Raw genomic sequence first — 19,596 nt, 5'->3', positions numbered from 1 at the left:
TCAGCATATGGCCACAGCAGTAGAATGTATCTTGCAGGGTGTAGGGTATGAGGATTGGGATTATTATTATATGCGAGCCAGTCTCAAAATTTGCCAGAAATATGCCAGACGACATGATCCCACAAGACCAAAGCAGCAAGGTACAGGAATTACCCGCCAGATGCCGCTATTATATAAAAGAGCAAAGGACCCCCCAATATATAACTGCTGGTCTTACGCCGAGAAGGAAGTCATTAAAAAGAACCTCCCGCCGCTCATGGAGGGTGCCAGCAAATGAATAGTGGCCCTAGATAAAAATACTACAGGCACCACCCCAGGGGTAGGTGATATGAAAAGCTTGCTTATCTCCCTCATGGGAGGGGAAGCAGAATTTTTTTCACTAGTATCAGTAGAGGGTTAATAACTATGAACGACACCACGTACGATGGAGAGCTATTCGATAAAATAAGGGCGGCAGTCTGGACTAAATTGCGACTAAAATACCCTGACGTTCCAGACATTGGGTCTCTCATGTCTCTGACAATGCAAACAAATGAGGACCCTATTAACTTTATTTCTAGAATGAAAGAAAAATGGCACCAGGAGTTAGGTGACTCCTGAAATACCACTGGAGGAAACAGCAGGCTTTTTTACCACATGGTGAAGAGAGTACTGCCAGAAGATATGCAGGAAAAGTTAGATGGGGTAGTACCCATGGAGGCAAAACCGTGGCCTGAAATCCAAGACCACATCATACATTTCCTGCAAAAAGAAAATAGAACAGGAAAAAAGTAGACAGCTAGCTATTGAAAATGCAGATGCAAAATTAATACAGCAGAAGCTTAATAAGAAAAAAGATGCATTAGACAATGTCATGTTAGCTGCACCTGTCAGCTAAATGACGGCAGTCACCACCTTCCCACAGGCCGCTCAAAACGTGCTTGCCATCAATACCCAGTCTGCTCCGCAGCAGTGCAGCAGCCTGCCATACAATATGTCCAGGCACAGACACCACAAATGCAGCAGCCTGCCATACAATATGTGCAAGCACAGACACAACAACAAACACAGCCAGCCGTACAGTATGTGCAGACCCCACCCCAACAAGCAGTACAGTATGTACAGGCCCAACCACAGCCTACAGTGCAGTACGTGCAACAACAGCCCCCTGTACGATATGTGGCATCACTGCCTGCTTACGGGAGTGACCAACAGCACTACAACAATGAAAGGAATAATACCTACAGAAGCAAAGGCATGCAGGGAAGGGGAAATGGAATGGGACAGCAAAGGGCCCCACTACAGGCAGGGCCGCGCACTTGCTTTTATTGTCACAAACAGGGCTACATACTAAGAGAATGTCGTACTAGACTTCGAGAGCAAGGCCAACAACCCTCGGGCCCCATCCCACAAGCACAACAACAATTCCAAAAACAACGACCAATGTATTCACAACAGCCCCAGATATGTTATTCCTATGCTCAACGTGCCCAGCAGCAAACTATGCAGCCCCAGCAGATGCAAGTCCCCCTGCAGCCACAACAGCAAGTACCCACAAACCAAATGGTGCCCCAAGCCCAAAACACCGTACCCCAAGGAGGAGTTGTGATTACCCCCAACAATACCCTCACACAAGGCACTATCCAACAATACCAAGCTGGAGGATACACTTGCTAGGACAGCCCACAGACAACTCTTGTGTGCCCAGTTTTATCATGCATCATGAGCGGTGAAGATGACCCCACCGTCCTGGTCACGATAAATAACAAAACATATAGCTTCCTCATTGACATAGGCGCCTCGTACTCCTGCATTACAGGCGACATCTGCCTATTTCTGATCAAGTAGCAGACACACAGGGATTCTCTGTGGCAATAGCAAGGGTCCCCTTTACCAAGCCAGTACCCCTACAAATAGGAGACCGGGTGCTGGAGCAACCACTGCTTATTCACCCCATTCTCCAGTCAACCTTTTAGGGAGAGACCTCATGGCAAAACTGAACATGACAATTCACGTCCATGAGAACGGAACAATGGTTTGTTCTATACCAGGCACACCCCTATCAAGGATGATGGCACTCACTGTTGACTCTTCCTTGAAGGATCAAACGAGGGCTCGCCCTGTGGATGAGCAAGTGTTCTCCACTGCGGTACACATCATTGTAGCCAACACACCAGACCTGTACAATAGCACTGTCTAACCCCCAAAAGAGTTCCTCTTCCGCCCACAGTCCCAGAACTCTCAGACATCAGACAGAAACATGATATTAGGCATACACGCTCTTCACCTTTCACCAACATACGGGGCATTCATAGCAGGAGATGACTATATGTGCTCCTGGGCCTGTATAATTTTCACCGAGCCCGGACACCAAGTGAGAAACATTTCAGATGAACAGCTCTTTGGTGATCCTGATGAATATCCCATAACAGAGATCGTCTATGAGTATGAGGTACTCCTCTCAGTGACAGTGGAAAAGAGAACACCCACTGCCCCAGAAAAATATGACTCAGTGCGTGAAGCAGACTTGGCTCAAGTCCCGCCACACCTGTGGACTACTGGACCCAATGATGTAGGCCTTATTCGCTCTGCCACCCCATTTAAAATAACACTGAAACCAGGCGCAATTCTACCCAGAATTAAACAGTACCCACTATCTAAGGAAGAAGAGGAGGGCATTGGCCCTACCATACAGGCCCTGCTAGATCAGGGAGTCATATACCCCTGTGTATCGCCCTGTAACACGTGCCTTTTTCCAATTCGAAAGGGTAAGACCAATCAATGGCGTTTGGTACACGACCTTTGTTCGATCAATAACATACTGGTACCAGAGTTTCCCATCGTCCCAGACCCTTCTGTCATCCTCACCAATGTTCCCCCGAATGCACAAAACTTTTCCGGGATTGACCTGAAAAATGCGTTTTTCAGCGTCCCCCTTCACCCAGACAGCCAGTACCTATTGGCTTTCTCAATCAAAGGGGTGCAAATGAGCTACATACAATTGGCACAGGGGTACTGTGAGTCCCCTAGAGTCTTTAACAGAGTTGTCAAAGAAGACTTATCACATTTCCAATGTGACAGTACTCTGCTGAAATATGTCGACGACATTTTGCTCTGCAGCACCACAGAACAGCAGTGCAGAACAGACACCATCTCTCTGCTTACCACCTTAGCTCACAAAGGCTATAAAGTGGAGAAAAAACAAACTTCAGTACTGCCAAACAGAGGTACACTACTTAGGCCAGGTACTATCAGCATCAGGGAGACAAAGAATACCAGGCAGAGTTGAAGCCATAAGAAACACCCCACAGCCCCAAACTGTGAAAGAAATGCAAAAATTCCTTGGACTTATCAATTATGTCCATCAATGGGTCTTTGACTTCTCCACGATAACTGCCCCCTTGATGAAGGCAGTCAAAGCAGCCAAGGACAAAAGCAACAAAATAGACTGGACGCCTGAAATGACAGCATCCTTTAAGCAGCTCAAAGATGAAATAACAAACGCACCAGTGTTAGGCACACCTGACTACACAAAATAATTTTACCTGTTCACCCACTGCAATGGTCAGGTCATGATTGCTGTCCTTACTCAGAAATATCCCATGGGCCCCAAGCCCATTGCCTACTTCAGAGGCATGCTAGATTCAGTCATGAAAGGCCATTACCCCTGCGGGCAAGCTCTTGCTGCTGCAGCCTTTGCTGTAGATAAGACCACCCCCATTGTCATGGGATCCTCACTGACCATGTACACAGAGCATGCTGTCTTTGCCATAATTCAGAAAGCCAAGACAACATTGACCACACAGAGAGTGTCAGGTTAGGAAGTCATACTGTCATTGCCCTCTCTATAAATTGTCAAATGTCACACAGTCAATCCTGTAACCTTCTTTGCCCATCCGATTGCAGCCTCAGACGACGACACCCACGACTGTGCCACATACTCTCCAGATGAGTCAGGAACAGCAAAGGAAGACCTCCTGCCAGACAGCACTGTATATTTTGTTGATGGATCCTCCACCATTGACCAGGAGACAGGGATTAGGTACACAGGTGCCGCAGTAGTCAGGGCCCAACAGCATGAGTCTTCTGATTCCCTAGACATTGTACAGCATATTACATTGCCTCCACACTACTCAGCCCAGGCTGCAGAATTAGAGGCACTAACCAACGCTTTGCACCACGGGGCTGATGACCGCATCACAGTGTACTCAGACTCTGCATATGCCACAACAACGACACACTCAAGCATCCTGCGCTGGAAAAGGCGCAGCTTTCTCAAATCAGATGGAACACCTGTGTGCCACAAACAATTGCTGGAGGACTTGATTGAGGCCCTTACACTTCCAACAGAGTTAGCAGTTGTCAAATGTGCAGCGCACACTAATGGACAGGACTTTGCGTCCAGAGTTAACGCTCTGGCAGATTGGGCAGCCAAAGCTGCAGCAAGACCCCCCCTTACCTTTCACTGAGCCTGATCTGTACAATGCCCCAATCTTACTTGCCAAAACTGTAGCACCAGCAGAACAGACAAAGAGACATGAAGACAGTATAACTCTAGCACAGCACACAGACAACAATGACACAGACACCAGCAATGAGACTCTTGACCCAAATGCTTCCTGCTTGATAGACAACACACAACAATACGATTCCATTGCCCACCTGCATCTCAGAGAAATACAAGAAAGTGCACCACAACAAGATAAAGAGCTATGAAAGAAGAGGGGAGTACAGCAGGACCCTGTTGATTTTATTTACAGGCAGACCATGTCCGGGAAGCCTGTCATGCCACAAGCCTTACTGCAGGTGGCACCGGACCAACTTCAACTTCCCGCACATGTCTCCCGAGATAACATGTCCACAACATTACAAGCAGACTGGTTCATTCCCAATGCCCACGAGCTAATACAACTCTTTCTTAATAAATGCCTTATTTGCCAGCAGTATTAACCAAACTCAACACTCAAAACAGTCGCTTCCAACATCCCCAGACCATCTGGCCCCTTCAAAGAACTCCACCTTGACTATGTCGACATGATTGATCGGTGCCAAAACTACTGATATCTCATTGTGATGGTATGCCCATTCTCGTGATGGATCGAAGCTGGACCGTGCGTCCACTGCAATGCCAAAGCAGCAGCCACATTCCTACTCCGTGACGTCATCTCACGCTTTGGAAAATCCGAGGCCATTAGAACTGACAACGGAAGTCATTTTTCAAATGCCATCTTTTCCTCCCTGACCACAATGCTAGGCATCAGACACAAACTAACATCTGCCTACCACCCCCAAAGCAATGGCATTTGCGAGCGCCACAACGGCTTGCTCAAAAATAAAATAAGCAAAATTAGCGCCACCATCGGTAAAAAATGGCTCTATTGCCTCCCACTTGCCCTCTACTCACTAAGAAACTCCCCAAGCTCGGATCACCACCTCACGCCCCACCAACTTGTCACTGGACGATCCATAAATGTGACTATCCCCTCCACCAGGCCAAAAACAGATAGTGAGTCATCTTCTGAAATTATTAAAGCTGAGCTTTACGAATTTTTGTGCACACTAACCCGCGCTACGCAGTTCCTTTCTGCCCAGGTGTCCAAAAGGAAGGAGAAGAGCTCCATCGATCCAGAACTTCCACCTATTCGTCCTGTGACTCTGATCTTCGTCCGGAGCCATGTCAGGCGCTGGAAAGATCCAAAATTCAACGGACCCTTGGCATTGACTGATTCATCCCCAACTGCTGTCCGAATAGCCGAGAGGAAGGCATGGATCCATCAGAAAGACGTCCGGATCGATCCTGCGCCTCCGCAGCACCAAACAATGGACTAAGAGTGGAAAGCGACATGCCCATGGTACCCCTGAATGAGGACAGCGGTTTCCCGTCCACTGCCGAAGAAGAAGAAGAGGAAGAAGAAGACGCCCCTGAGCTGTTCCGTGAATACAGCAGCCGTGATGCAAAGTTATGTATCCTTATTAAGCATGGGCGTATTTTGCGAATTCGCGATTCGCGAATTTGCGTATTCACGAATTTGCAATCCGCAAAATCCGCGAACTTTGCAGATTTTTTCTTTTTTTTGTGTTCGCAAGGGTTTCTGCCAGTTCGCGAGGGTTTTTTTCCAGTTCGCAAAGCGAACTTATTTGTCGGATCGCAACGGTCGCGACCATGTTGTTTCTACGTCTGGTTCATCACATCACCCTCTGTTTCACCACTGCCACCCTCTGGTTCACCCATGCCACCCTCTGGTACATAACTGCCACCCTCTGGTTCATCACTGTAGATTATGGGGGCAAAAGCACACCTGCCCTGCCTCAACTGACATGAATTAATTTGGGGCTGATTAATGTGTCACTGAATTTGAGCTGGCACCTGCTTCCTTAGCTGTAAGTGCTTCCTGATTAATGATGAGCTTGAACTTTTGCACCTGCTAAGTGCTTTCAGTTTTGCAAGATTCGTTAGCACACCTGCCCTGCCTCAACTGACATGAATGAATTAGGGGTTGATTAAGGTGTCACTGAATTTGAACTTCCAGTCTGGCACCTGCTTCCTTATCTGTAATTGCTTTCTGTTGCAGTGTAATTTTTTTAACAGGACCTTTGTGGCATACTTGTAGCTATTCTCTGAGCCTGCTGTGAGGGTCAGAGCAGGGACATAGAATAGTTGCAAGTAGGCAACTGAACTCTGGAGGGGCCCCTCAGGAAGCACTACAGGGAATGGTTACTAATGATGAGCTTGAACTTTTGCACCTGCTGAGTGCTTTCAGTTTTGCAAAAATCGGTTTTCTGCAATTTCGCGGGATTCGCGGGGCGCGAATTTGCACGAGATCGAATTCAGAAGCCGGAAATTCGTGCGAATATGCGATTAGTTTTTTTGCGGCGTGTTCGTTTGCGTGTTTTTTTGCATTTTCGCAAGCCGCTGGTAGCGCAACGGCACAAAGTTACCCTAGCGGTCGTACATGGGCATGGCCATCTTGTTTGCGTGACGCATTTCCGTTACCGGGTGCTATGTGTAATGTCACAAAGTGTGTGGCTCACTAGTACAAGTTTGCGTGTGATCCCGGGGGAAATCTCGCGCAAACTTACCCACACGGTCGTGAACAGGCGCGGCCATCTTGTTTTTCATCCATTGCTATGGTTCTGGGCATGCTTTCTGTATCCTCTCTCAATCTCTGCCATCCTTTGCTTGTTTGAAGTTTTGTTTTAACTATTTTACTTATTATCTATCCCTCTATCATTCTAGCTCTATATTTTTGTGTTTTCTGCTGCTTTTGGTTAATTTTAAACTACTTTTTTAAACTCTTTTCTTTTCTTCTTCCCTATTCTATTTCTTATTTCTTATTTACCTTCCTTTCTGCCCAGACCATGGTAAAGGGAGCCAGGAAGCAGCCCCAGTAGGGGAAGGGTCCCGCACCCCGTGCCCGGCTCCCGTGTGGGCGTTGGAGGGGGGAGCTAGTGATGCCACGGCAGATCTTTAGCGTGGAGGAGGTGGCCGCACTAGTGTTCTATGTACAGTGCCGCCTCCCCAGGACCATCATGGCAGGCGGCAGGATCGCTAGTGGGTACGGGCTCCGGGAGCGCCGGAAGCGGTGGGAGAAGGTGTGCCGGGCCATTTATTCTCACTCTCGGGTCCGACGCACCTACAACCAGGCCACCCACCGTTGGACGGATCTCCTGGACCGGGAACGCGACCTGCTGGGCATCGAGATCCCTGGGCTTGGTGAGTAGTAGTAGCTATTTCATCACTACTCTGTTTTGTCCTGCTCTGTGTGTTATTATATTGCAAATTTTTGTTTTTGACCAAGAGCAATAATGCTGCCGATTACATTGTAGGTAAATTATATTTCAAAATCTTCTGTGCATTTCAGGTGCACTGCTCTCCTTCTCAGTAGCATTGCTACTATGCTTATTTGTTTTAGATTTTGTGTTTATTTCATTGGCCTGAGAAATTATGTATGAGTGTAGTTTACAGAACTGCGTAATGCTAGATACTAAGGGGCAGATTTGAAATTACCAATGCATCCATGCGAAGTATCAGAGATGCACCAGTAATTGTGCGCCACGGCACCACCACCCATGGTGCACTGTATTTATAATGCGGCGCACCATGGGCCCAAAACTTCACCGAAGCGTTACACATCTGTGCCGTAAAGGCGGCGCATTGCTGGAGTTGTGTCGCAACAATGGTGCAGCTCCAGCAATGCTCTGGGGTGCCCTATCTCCCCAATGCTGCATCAAGCCGTACGTCTGCTTCAAGCAGGCGCAGGGTTTGAGTGATGCATCATTGTCCTAAAAGGGACTGATTGAAATCTTGTAGATTTCCCTCAGCCACTTTTAGGATGCGTTCCTGCGCAGGAACGCCCTCCCTTGCACTGGAACGCCCCCTCATGGCGCAGGGCTTTACAACGTGATGCATCTCCCATATGCATACCGTTGTTAATATATGCCGCACTGTGGCGCCTCTTTTGTTCTGCCGCTGCGTCACAAAAGTCACACAACAACGGAGCAAAAGAGCCGCAAGGGGCTTGCAAATTTGCCCCTACAGACTCAAGTCCAGTCCTTCGTTTGTACACCTGGCAATAAGAAGAAATAGTGGTGGTGGATTGATAGTTTGAGTATTTTAATGACTGGTTAATGTAGTAGGAAACTTTTTAGTGTTGTCACTGATCTGCAATCACGATGGAGTTTACTAATATACTAATATCGTAGTAGGCCACATGAGATAGGTCAATATATCCCGTGGAATAGTTGTCTATTTGCTATTTCGCCAAAATATTTTGTTATTGTTCTTTTTAAATGTTTGATTTGGTTGACAACAATCATCCATGTTTTCGGCTCTTTCTTTCTTTTATGTTGTACATCAGCTCCCCCCAGGGGCAAGAGGACAGAGGAGGAGGTGGTATCGACTGCTTCTGCTGTAGAAGGCCAGGATCGGTCAGGCGAGGGCTCCTTTGCTGGCCCTGGTAAGTTTTAATTTTAATATAGAGTACCTATTTTTTCTAGCGTTCCTCATTCGATTTTTTTCTAAATTGTCTTTGATCTTCTTGTAGACTGTATCTAAATTCTTATCCTGCCTCTACTATGACTCCCTGTGGTATTACTAGATTATTCTTATTAGTCTTTCTGTGTAGCTAACTAAGATTGCACATTTGGCAAAAGGTGTTAAACGAAACTCCCATTCTAGTCAGTAATAGCTCTATGCACTGAGTGCAGTCTTCTGGGATTGTCCATAATGTCTTTTCAAGTCTTCTAAATGTTTATGCTTTGACAATTCCCAACAATAAAATGTGAATGACCACCAAGAAAGAATAAGATACTACTTTACTTTTGGTTTGGATAGGAGGACAATCCATACTACTACTGTTGCAGGGACAAATCTGCACAAACAGAACTATAGACACTAAATAGTGCATTGTTTATCAATTATAATAGGCGCAGGTAGACTTTCCACATACCTCACTGATATCAGACTTTGAAGAACCCCCAATCTCCTTACTGACTAGATAGTGTGGCAGAGTCATTTAGCTCCCAAATTCATCGATGATTGATCCCCAATGATGATTATCCAATGCAGGACAAGAGTACGGAGTCAGTGTCCAGAAGTGTCAGAGGCATGGACTCATGCTTGCAAATTGCAAAACCTTTTGCTCAGTCACTCTTGACCAAAAACCACAGAGTCTATTTAAGTTTTAAAGCTTTATTAAAAGTAAAAACATTTATTAAAATCAAGCTTGTCATAAAACATAAACGGTTGATTAAAAATGGAAAAGTGCTTCGTGATTTATTTCACACATTTATTGTGGGCGAGCCGAGCCCTCACCTGGTTTGAACTTTATTTTTTCTTTTTGGTGCTGAATCGTTGGTCACTCCGTCCTAGGGATGATGATCTGATCTTGCTCTTGTTCTTAGAAGTGAAGCTTCTGTCTGTTATGAGAAAAATGGTGAGTGTTAAAAAGAAAGCATTCATCAGTTGTGCCAAAAAGTGCAGCAAGACAACACCCTTCCCTGGAAAAAGGGACATTTTTACTTTAGGGTAGACAGTCACAAATTTTTAGATTGGTTTCTATATTCACATTTCTTCACTCCTAGACAAAATACTAGTGAGTGGTGTATGTCTATGACATCTAACATTATTAAATGTACTTTGTAGGTTGAACATCTGGTGCCGGGGCCAGCGAGGAGGTGGAGGAGGACACTTCTGGGGAGTGTCGGAGGAAACTGCTGTGAGGGTTGCCACGGTAGTGGCGGGCAGTGGTAAGCTCTTATATCCCTTACTTATTGAGATTGCAGACTGCAGAGTGTGCTCTCTGCACGGGTGTAGTATATATGTTCTACAGTTAAGTTACTATACTGTTAAGAAGACTTTCAAATTTAGAACAAAGTTTTTACCAACCAGGTAGTAGCCTCCTCTAAATTTACTTCAACTCCGCGGTGATTTTTTTTCGAGAATCCAAATCAGATCTGAGATGAACTTGATGGATGGGATGAACAAAAAGCAAAAGAAGGGTGTAAGTAAGTGTGGAAGGACGAGCAAGTTAAAAGTAATGATGACTGACAAAGAAGAATGATACGTGTTTGATTGGTGCCTGAGGTGGCTGGGAAGGAATATGATGCATTGCTAGGTGAAGGATGAATTAAGGATGGGTGGAAGGAGAACAGCCTGGGTGGGTGAAACAGAAACTGTATGTGTGCGCAATATATCCTTTGGTTGAAATTCAAATGCAAGTCAAGCACGGATGTATGGCTTTCGGTTTCTCAAATAAAATCAAAAGGTTGTTATCCCGTGAGAAAACGTAAGGTATGTCCAGATGAGAGACATTAAGAAGAATGATTGACATATAGTTTAAATGGATGGATGCCTGGATCATGGTACTATCGGACTCTTAGATAGCATATGTGTATCTAGAGAGAGTAGACGGTCACTGGATGAACTAAGTGTTACTTTGAAGAGCATGTAACACCGCACCCGCACGTCCGTCCCAGTGTAGGAAAGGCAAGGAAAAGAAGTTTTAATTTTGTCCGAATACTACCATGAATAGTAGAAGTAGTTTGTATTGCAAGCACAGAATATATCCGGCTATTACGATGGCCACTCACTACCTCTGTTAATAAGTTTAGTAGAACTCGGTCATTCATGTGTGGATGTATCACTGTTCACTCAATAAAAAGCAAAGCACCTAAAGTCGTCCCATATGTAAGCAAATACATACCATGTGCAGTGATAGATAATCAGATTATTTATCTTCTTCATTTTCCTTTTCTAGTATTCATTAGCACTGTAGGGTGAAAGTTAAATTAATTACGCAGTAGCCCTTGTAACAGAGTATTCTCAGTGCCACCCGTAATAGAAAAGTAAGAGCATCACCACCTGCATGTACTGGACTGGTACAGTAACGCAAGTCTGTCTCACTCATCATGGCGGGCGCCTATTTTTCTCGGGTGCAAGTTGACTGTGCTGGCATTATGCCGGCTTGCAGAAGTTAACGTACCAATTTTGCTAAACAAGAGAGAAGAAGAATAATAAGACTGGTGTACTGTCATAGTCGACTCTAATGGAGTGAGTCCATAGTGCTTGTAGAATTGATTCCTTAAACTCCCACTAATGTTAGAGCAAGGATGAAGAAGTGGGAGGTTAGATAGATACTTGCCACAATAGTTAAGTACTGCGCTTGCAAGTTGCTAGTTCTACTGTGACACAACTTTCTGCTGAATCATTTTGTGTTAATCTTAAAGAGCACTGGTGACAGACTATGTCTTTCTTTCTTCATAGATGCTCCTTCCAAACCAACACGGAAGGAGCTGGCTAAAAGGGCCCGGCAAAGGAGGCTGGAGGCGACTGTCGCCGAATATCGGCGTTTGGTGGCCCAGGAGGAGGGGGACACGCAGTCGACCACAACATCAACCGGGACAGCTGCATCCTCCTCTGTGCTCCCTGGGTCACCCAGTCAGCACAGCAGGTCTCCAGCGGTATGGAGCCGGGGTACCGCAGCCACCCGCCACCGCCGAGCAGCAAAAAATCAGCTGACCCCCACGGCAGTACCAAAAAAAGGTTGCACCGCCTTACACTCAGGGTGTCCTACCTCGAGCAGGAGCTGTTGAACACCAAAACCCTGCTCGAGACCTTCCGCAAGGAGCATGCCGACCTGGCCCGAAAAGTGAACAGGAGGCAGCAGTAGGAGGAGATTGTCCCTTGCCCCTTTTTTAAAGACTTCTGGGGTTGGGAATTGGGAGTTGGGTTTTTTGTACTTTTCACAGAAATTTGTTGAGGTTAGGGAGTGGGGTGGGTCGGTTCTTGTGGGAGATTATTTATGTTAGGGATATAAACATACCTTAAACTTTATCTTAGTATACATGCTTTTTACTGCTTTTGAGGCTGGTGGGTGGGGGTTTAACAGTAAGTTTGTTTTCCTGAAACTTAAGTGGCATCTTGAAGTTGTGTAAGTAATTGCCCAAATGTTTTCAAAACTAAGTGCCTCTCACAGAGTAAGTGAATTCAATAGTTCTAGGACTTTACTAGTACTACCGTCAGTCTCTCGTCTTTCCTAATACTCCATTATACTACCTCCCCCCAAACGCCTATCTTACCTGTAATTTGTGTTTGGAAATAGGGCTAGGCACAGGGCTGGCTGCACGGGAAATGGCGATTAAGGTTGGCAATCCTGGGCGGATGAAATGTCATCATTGCGGATGTACTAGTGGTATTACACAGTGGCAGTTGCAGCATATGAAAAAAAAGAAAATGAAACCTTGTTTGTCCTTACCGTAGCATTAGAAAGGTACGATAGAGAATATATGGTGGTAAACTATTGAAAGTATAACTAATACTTGTGTTAAATTTCTTTGACATTGGCTACTACTACAAGATTTAGTACTGAAGGTGAAGGACACAGCAGCATAATTATTTGCCACGTCTAGGAGGAGGATGTTCTTGATGATCAATCAAGCTAATGGCGCACATGAAAATCTGCTTTCATTTGCCAATAGTCATGGGTCTGTGTCAAGCTGAGTAAGAATATATCCTCGGATTCCTTCACCAGCCTGTTGCTATGACGTTATCCTCCCCAGCAAGTGTGTGGAATTATTCCTGTCATTTAGTCACACATCAATCAAAACCACACAGCCCGGGGGAAGAGGGTTAGGTTTTAGAAAATGGACGGAAATGGGGGTTTTTGGGAAAGTTTTGTTGAGAGAAGAAAAAAAAGCACAGCATGGACAAACAATAATTGAAGATAAACAAATCTTTGGGTACAAAGCTATCCATAAATCATTTAAGTGACATAAATGTAGTGCATGCACTACTGCATGCATGGTTACTGAAAAGTACTTTCGACAACCGTGAATGAAAGAATGGGACAATACAGGGCTGCAGTAATAATTATGCGTTTTCACTTGCCTATCGTTGCACTCAAAGAAAGACTTCGTACATTAAATTAGGTTTGAAAAATAGCAGAAATAAAACCTATACAATGGCTGTAGGGATGAATTTAGAAGCAGAGATCAAAGAAATGCAGAGTCACACTCATAGAAGTTCACAGTAAAAACATTACTTAAAAAATAATTAGAAAAGAACGGATACTGTATCTGTATGTTGTTGTAGTTGTCCTGTTGAATTTGAGAAGTTGCATGCATCTAACCATTCCTCTTATTAGCGGGACTCCTCCATTCCATCTGACGCTCCGTCCATCAATGTTGGTGACCAGAAGACACCCTGTCCACTGCCTGCCTGGCAGATTCTGAATTACGGCTCGCTAATGTGAAGCCTGACTTCATCCTTTTTTTCCTATTGCACAGGCTGAAACCCCGCCTGTAATTATTGATGGAAAAACAGGAAGTGATATTAGAACACCACTGACAAATAAATAAAAGTGTCAGGTCCCGGTGTCCTCAGGATCGTGCGATGCTATAAAGGGGTCCACCTCTCGACAGCTCCTGGGTCTGAATGAAAACAGACTCACAGAAGTGGTCAAGCGAGGGATATCAGGTAGGGTAGGAAGGGAGCAGCAGGGAAAGGAAGCTGAAATGAGAACAAGGCACTATGAGCAAGGTCACACCTCAACCGATATTATGAACAAGTAAATAACACAGTGTATACCTCAGATTTACTTTTCTATGAAGACAATTACCTGGAGTGGGAAAAATGTTGGGTTTGCCTGGCAATCAGAAAAGTAGGATAGATAGTTCTGATCTAGAACACAAGAACCTTAACGTTATCAGGTGACTCAAAATCACATGGGTTCTTACAGATATGCAAATCATACACGTACCAAAGGTAATTACTGTCAGGGCTTCAACAGAGGGCAAATGATAATTATCCTGCCAGGCGAAGCTCATAAAACCCCTGTTGTACAAAGCAAAGAAAAATAGAAATAAGAAATCACTCTTCAATCATCCACAAGAGTGTCTCTGGATTAAAAGTCATCCAAGAATTCTTTCGGTATTTTGCAAATTAGCCCAATCAACAGTGTCTGCTTAATGCCTTTTCAGTCTTTACTGAACTGTAACCATATTCCAAGAAGAGAGCAATTCTTACCTTCAGAATTGCTCTGAAAACGAAGGAAAATGAAGTTCCCCCAAAGCAGGCATCAACGTGACAAAAACCCACTTTGAATGCGGAATAACAGCGCAAGGAATACCCAAAGTGCATGTAGAATATATGCGCTGTTTATATCTTTCTCAAAGACTCTCCAAGAAGGAATACGCACCCACAGCGGGAGTGCCCGGCGCTGCCGGCAACCAGAACAGTCACGAATAAGCACCCCCCAAGCAGGAGTGCACAGCAGCTGCCAATACCCAGGAAAAGTCAAGGAAACACCGCCTCCGAGGAGACTTGATGACGGAGCCTCAGCCGAGGGCTCCTTGAGCTGCAGAAAAGCTCCCTGGCCAGAATCAGGATTGAAATAACCCCCACACACTCGAGGAACAACAAGATATTCTCAAGAAAGAAAGGATACGCTGGATACCACGGGAGGGGAATAATCCTACCGTGTCTTCGTCCTGCCACACCAGAATCAACGGCGAGGTCTCTCCGGCTCTGTTCTGTCTTGAGGGTTCCGAGTGTGACGTCATCGGCAGAGGCGTCGCACGCGAACCTGGATTCATGGGAAATGTAGTTAAACGGGACGCAGAAATGTCTCAAGGCAGTGTTCGAGACTGCCCTACTCCGTGGGACGCGACAGTACATCCCTCCCCCGAAGAACACTGACAGAGACATGGTTTGTCGGGGAACAGTTTGTGGAATAATTTGACAACTCTAGGAGCATGGACACGTGAGGCTGGTTCCCAAGAATTCTCCTCGTTTCCATATCCCTTCCATGCCACCAAATACCACAACCTGGTGCGATATATTTTGGAATCCACAATACCTCTCACCTCATATTCCCCCTCCTCATCCACCGCCACAGCTGCCGGGATGAGCCTCTTGACAGACCGTGTGGGTTTAACTAAGGATACATGAAATGCGGGATGTATTCTCAAAGAGGAAGGAAAAGCCAACTTAACCACCACAGGATTGACCAGCTTGATTACCTTGTAAGGACCAATGTATTTAGGATTGAAAATGCTATATCTTTTAAAACGTATGTTCTTGGTGGATAACCATACGTAATCCCCCTTTTTATACACTGGACCAGTTCGTCTGTGCCTGTCCTCATAGGCCTTGTATCTCAATTTTGCCTGTTTTAGCTGACTCTTGACTTCCTGCCATGTCTCCTGAACCTTGTGTACTCTTTCCTGTGCTTCCGGGACTAGGGAGGCTGAAGCCGGGTGGTGGAAGGGTGTGAAATTGGGATGAAATCCGTATGTGCAATAAAAAGGGGCCTGTTTTGTAGAACCATGCACAGCGCTGTTATAAGCTATTTCAGCAAGCCATAATCTATCTACCCAATCCTCCTTGGTGACATCCACGTAGCAACGTAGATATTGCTTTAAGGTTTGGTTAACCCTTTCCGTTTGCCCATCGGTTTGGGGATGGAAGCTAGTGGATGTGCTAGAGGTTATTCCCAGGGCCTTACACCAGGTTTTCCAGAATCTAGCAGTAAACTGACTGCCCCTATCAGAGACTATCACCCGGGGTAACCCATGCAATCTCACTATGTTGACGAGAATCAGCCTGGCTAACAAACTCGCAGAAGGCACCCTTTTACAGGCGATGAAATGAGCCATTTTTGTCAAGTAGTCTACTACTACCAGAATGGCAGTACAACCCTGGTCGATCGGCATACCCACTATGAAATCCATAGAAATGTTCTCCCAGGGAAAATCAGGAGGGGGAAGAGGCTGTAAAAGACCGGATTGTTTTGAGTGCAACGTTTTCATCTGATTACAAACTGGGCACTCCGCTACCCAAGCAACAACATCCGTCTTTATCTTAGGCCACCAGAATTGTCTCTGTATTCTTTCAAGTGTCTTTCCTATTCCATTATGGCCTGCACACGGTGCATTGTGACACCACTGAAATACTTGTTTCCTCAAGGTCTTGATAGGTAACAAAAGCTGTTTCTGCCGCATCTGTAGACCCTGGACCATCTTCCACTCTTTATGTTCATTGATCCATTTTTTCCACTCTTCTGTTTGTGCATTTCGTATGACACTCTGTAAGAACATTTGGGTACAGGTGACTCCGATAACCTTCTGAGGGTTGATGATGGATTTCTCTCGCACCTCAGTTGGTTCTGTTTTGACGAACTGTCGTGATAATGCGTCCACCTTTCTATTGTCCTTTCCTGGTCTATATGTCACAATGAAATCAAAGTCCGCGAAATGCATCATTCACCGCATCTGTCTAGGAGTTAAATGCCTGGCGGCTGCCATATATTGGAGGTTACGGTGATCCGTATATACAGTGACTACATGACGGGCTCCCATGAGATGATGCCTCCATTCCAAAAAGGCTGTTCTTATCGCCAACAACTCCTTTTCTGCTATCACGTAGTTCTGTTCGGCCTGGTTCAGAGTGCGGGAGAGATATGCCACTGGATGTAATTGGCCAGTATCGGAGTGTCTTTGGGATAGAAGGGCCCCTACCACAGAATCTGACGCATCTGCTTCCACTATGAACGGTTTGTTGGGGTCTGCGTGCACCAACACAGGTGCCGAAACAAAGGCTTTCTTCAAGTCGTCAAAACCTTTTTGTGCCTCCTCCGTCCAAACAAAAGGTACTTTTTTCTTTAGTAATCTCGTCATAGGGGATGCCATGGCGGAAAAGTTTTCAATGAAACGGCGATAGAAGTTCGCAAACCCAATAAAACACTGGATGTCCCTCACTGTTTTGGGTTGGGGCCAGTTCTTTACAGCCAATATCTTTCTTTCCGACATTTCCTGTCCTGTAGGCGTGAGCATTACACCTAAAAATTCCACCGAGGTAGCGTTGAATTCACACTTGCTAAGTTTGCAATATAGGCGATGTTCCAGTAACGTATTCAATACAGCCTTCACATGCTCCACATGTTGCTCTGGGGTAGATGAATAGACCAAGATGTCATCTATGCACACCACGACGAATCGTTCTAAATACTTTTTGAGTACATCGTCCAGAAAGAACTGAAAGGCGGCAGGCGCGTTGCAAAGCCCGAAGGGCATTACTAGATATTCATAGAGACCAAAACGTGTTTTAATGGCGGTCTTCCACTCGTCCCCTGATCTCATTCGGACAAGGTGATATGCGCCCTTTAAATCCAACCTTGTGAAAATCACCGCTTCTTTCACTTGCTCCAACTATACATTGATGAGCGGAAGAGGATATTTGTTTTTAATAGTAATGGCGTTGAGGGCTCTATAATCCGCACAGGCTCTGAGTTCCCCATTGGCTTTGAGAATGAAGAAAAGCGGAGAGGCCGCCGGAGATTTCGATTCTCTGATAAACCCCAGTTTCAACAGCTTATCCAGGTATGCTCGAAGATGTAAGGTTTCTGGTTCAGTAAGTGCGTAAACACGCCCTGCTGGAATCTTTTCCCCCGGAATCAAGTCGATTTGGCAATCATATGTTCTGTGCGGCGGTAACACTTTGCTTTCACTGAATAGTTCCGCCAAATCCCGATACTCAAAAGGGAGTTCCACATCATGTTCAATGGCTGTGGCTATATGATGGATGCAAGCTAGACCAGAAGCAGGACTGGGCTCCCTGGGGTAACAGTTCTGTTGACAAAACTCTGAGGTGAATTGAAGAGTCTGTCCTTCCCAATCCACTATCGGGTTATGTTTGCGCAACCAGGGCAATCCCAGGATCACTCCATACTGTGGTGCATGTATGATATTGAAACACACCGACTCCTGATGTTCCATTCCCATGAGCATGCCTAGATCCATGGTCTGCAACCTGATAGGACCCGAATCCAACTTTCTGCTGTCTACAGCAAACACAGCTTCTGGAGTTTCTTTTTCTAGTAAAACTAGCCCTAAGCTAATCGCCTGGGTATGGTCCATAAAGCACCCTGTGGCCCCTAAATCCAACATTGCTCTAATCCACATCCACCTTTGGTCTATTTCCAACCCAATGTCCACATAAAAATGTAGACCATCCTTCTTTCCACCTCCGTCCAATGAAGGGATGACAAACTTACTTGAAGGGATCCCTTCTTCCACCTTCAAGCTTTCTCGTTTCCCGATCCCTGTTCCGAAGCCACCACTGACACCTTCTTGGGATCGTTTCGTGCTCTTGTTCTGATAGGACATTGCCTGATAAAATGCCCTTTCCGCCCACAGTACAAACATAGGCCTCTCTTTCTACGGTATTCCCTTTCTTCTGAGGTCAAAGGGGATCGCACTGCCCCAATTTCCATAGGTTCCGGCTTAGATGCAGTTGCCCCTTCATTTACCTTGAGATGTTCATAGCGAGGAGTTACCCTATCCTTCCGCCTGTTTTCACCCTTTCTGTCACTAAGTCGATGATCTAGTCTTAGAACCAGGCTTATCATGTCCTCGCAAGTACTGGGTTGGGGATCAATCTGAGCCAGTATGTCCTCCATCTCCTCTGTCAGACCTGTGTAGAAGATGGCATGTCTTTTTTCTTCTGGCCAATCTGTTTCAGCTATGAGCCTTCTGAAGTCATTAAGGTATGCAATTAAGTCCCTATTTCCCTGTTTTAAACCTAACAGTTCCCTATCAGCAGACATGGTGGCTGACCTGCGGTTGAAGGTTTTCTCAAAATCTGTTCTAAAGGCCTCCCAATCCCTTAATATGGGGTCATCTCGTTTTACTAAGGGTACAGTCCATTGGGCTGCGTCCCCAGCTAGATATGAAATGAGAAACGCCACCCTGGCATGATTTGTATTGAAAACTTTGGGTTTACATGAGAAGTGTAATAACACCTGAGTGAGAAATACTTGTACCTTACTACTATCTCCGTGGAATCTTTCAGGGGAAGCCAGAGGTATTGGAGCGGGTACTTCTACTACCAGGGAAGTGGCCTGAGGAGTACCTGCATCAAAAGGATTGCGACTCATTCTATCTACCTGTGCCTGTAGAGCGGCTGTCTCCGCCCTAGAAGCCTGTAACTCAGTTTGTACTAGCGCTAGAGCTGCCAAGATATCCTCTGTGGTGGACATGGTATCGCACAATCGGGAGGACTAAATTCATGGGCCGTTGATTCTGTCAGGTCCTGGTGTCCTCAGGATCGTGCGATGCTAT

The sequence above is a fragment of the Lissotriton vulgaris genome, chromosome 12, assembly GCF_964263255.1.
Source record: "Lissotriton vulgaris chromosome 12, aLisVul1.2, whole genome shotgun sequence".
NCBI classification, from domain to species: Eukaryota; Metazoa; Chordata; class Amphibia; order Caudata; family Salamandridae; genus Lissotriton; species Lissotriton vulgaris.
Note: the sequence above shows the minus strand (reverse complement) of the source record.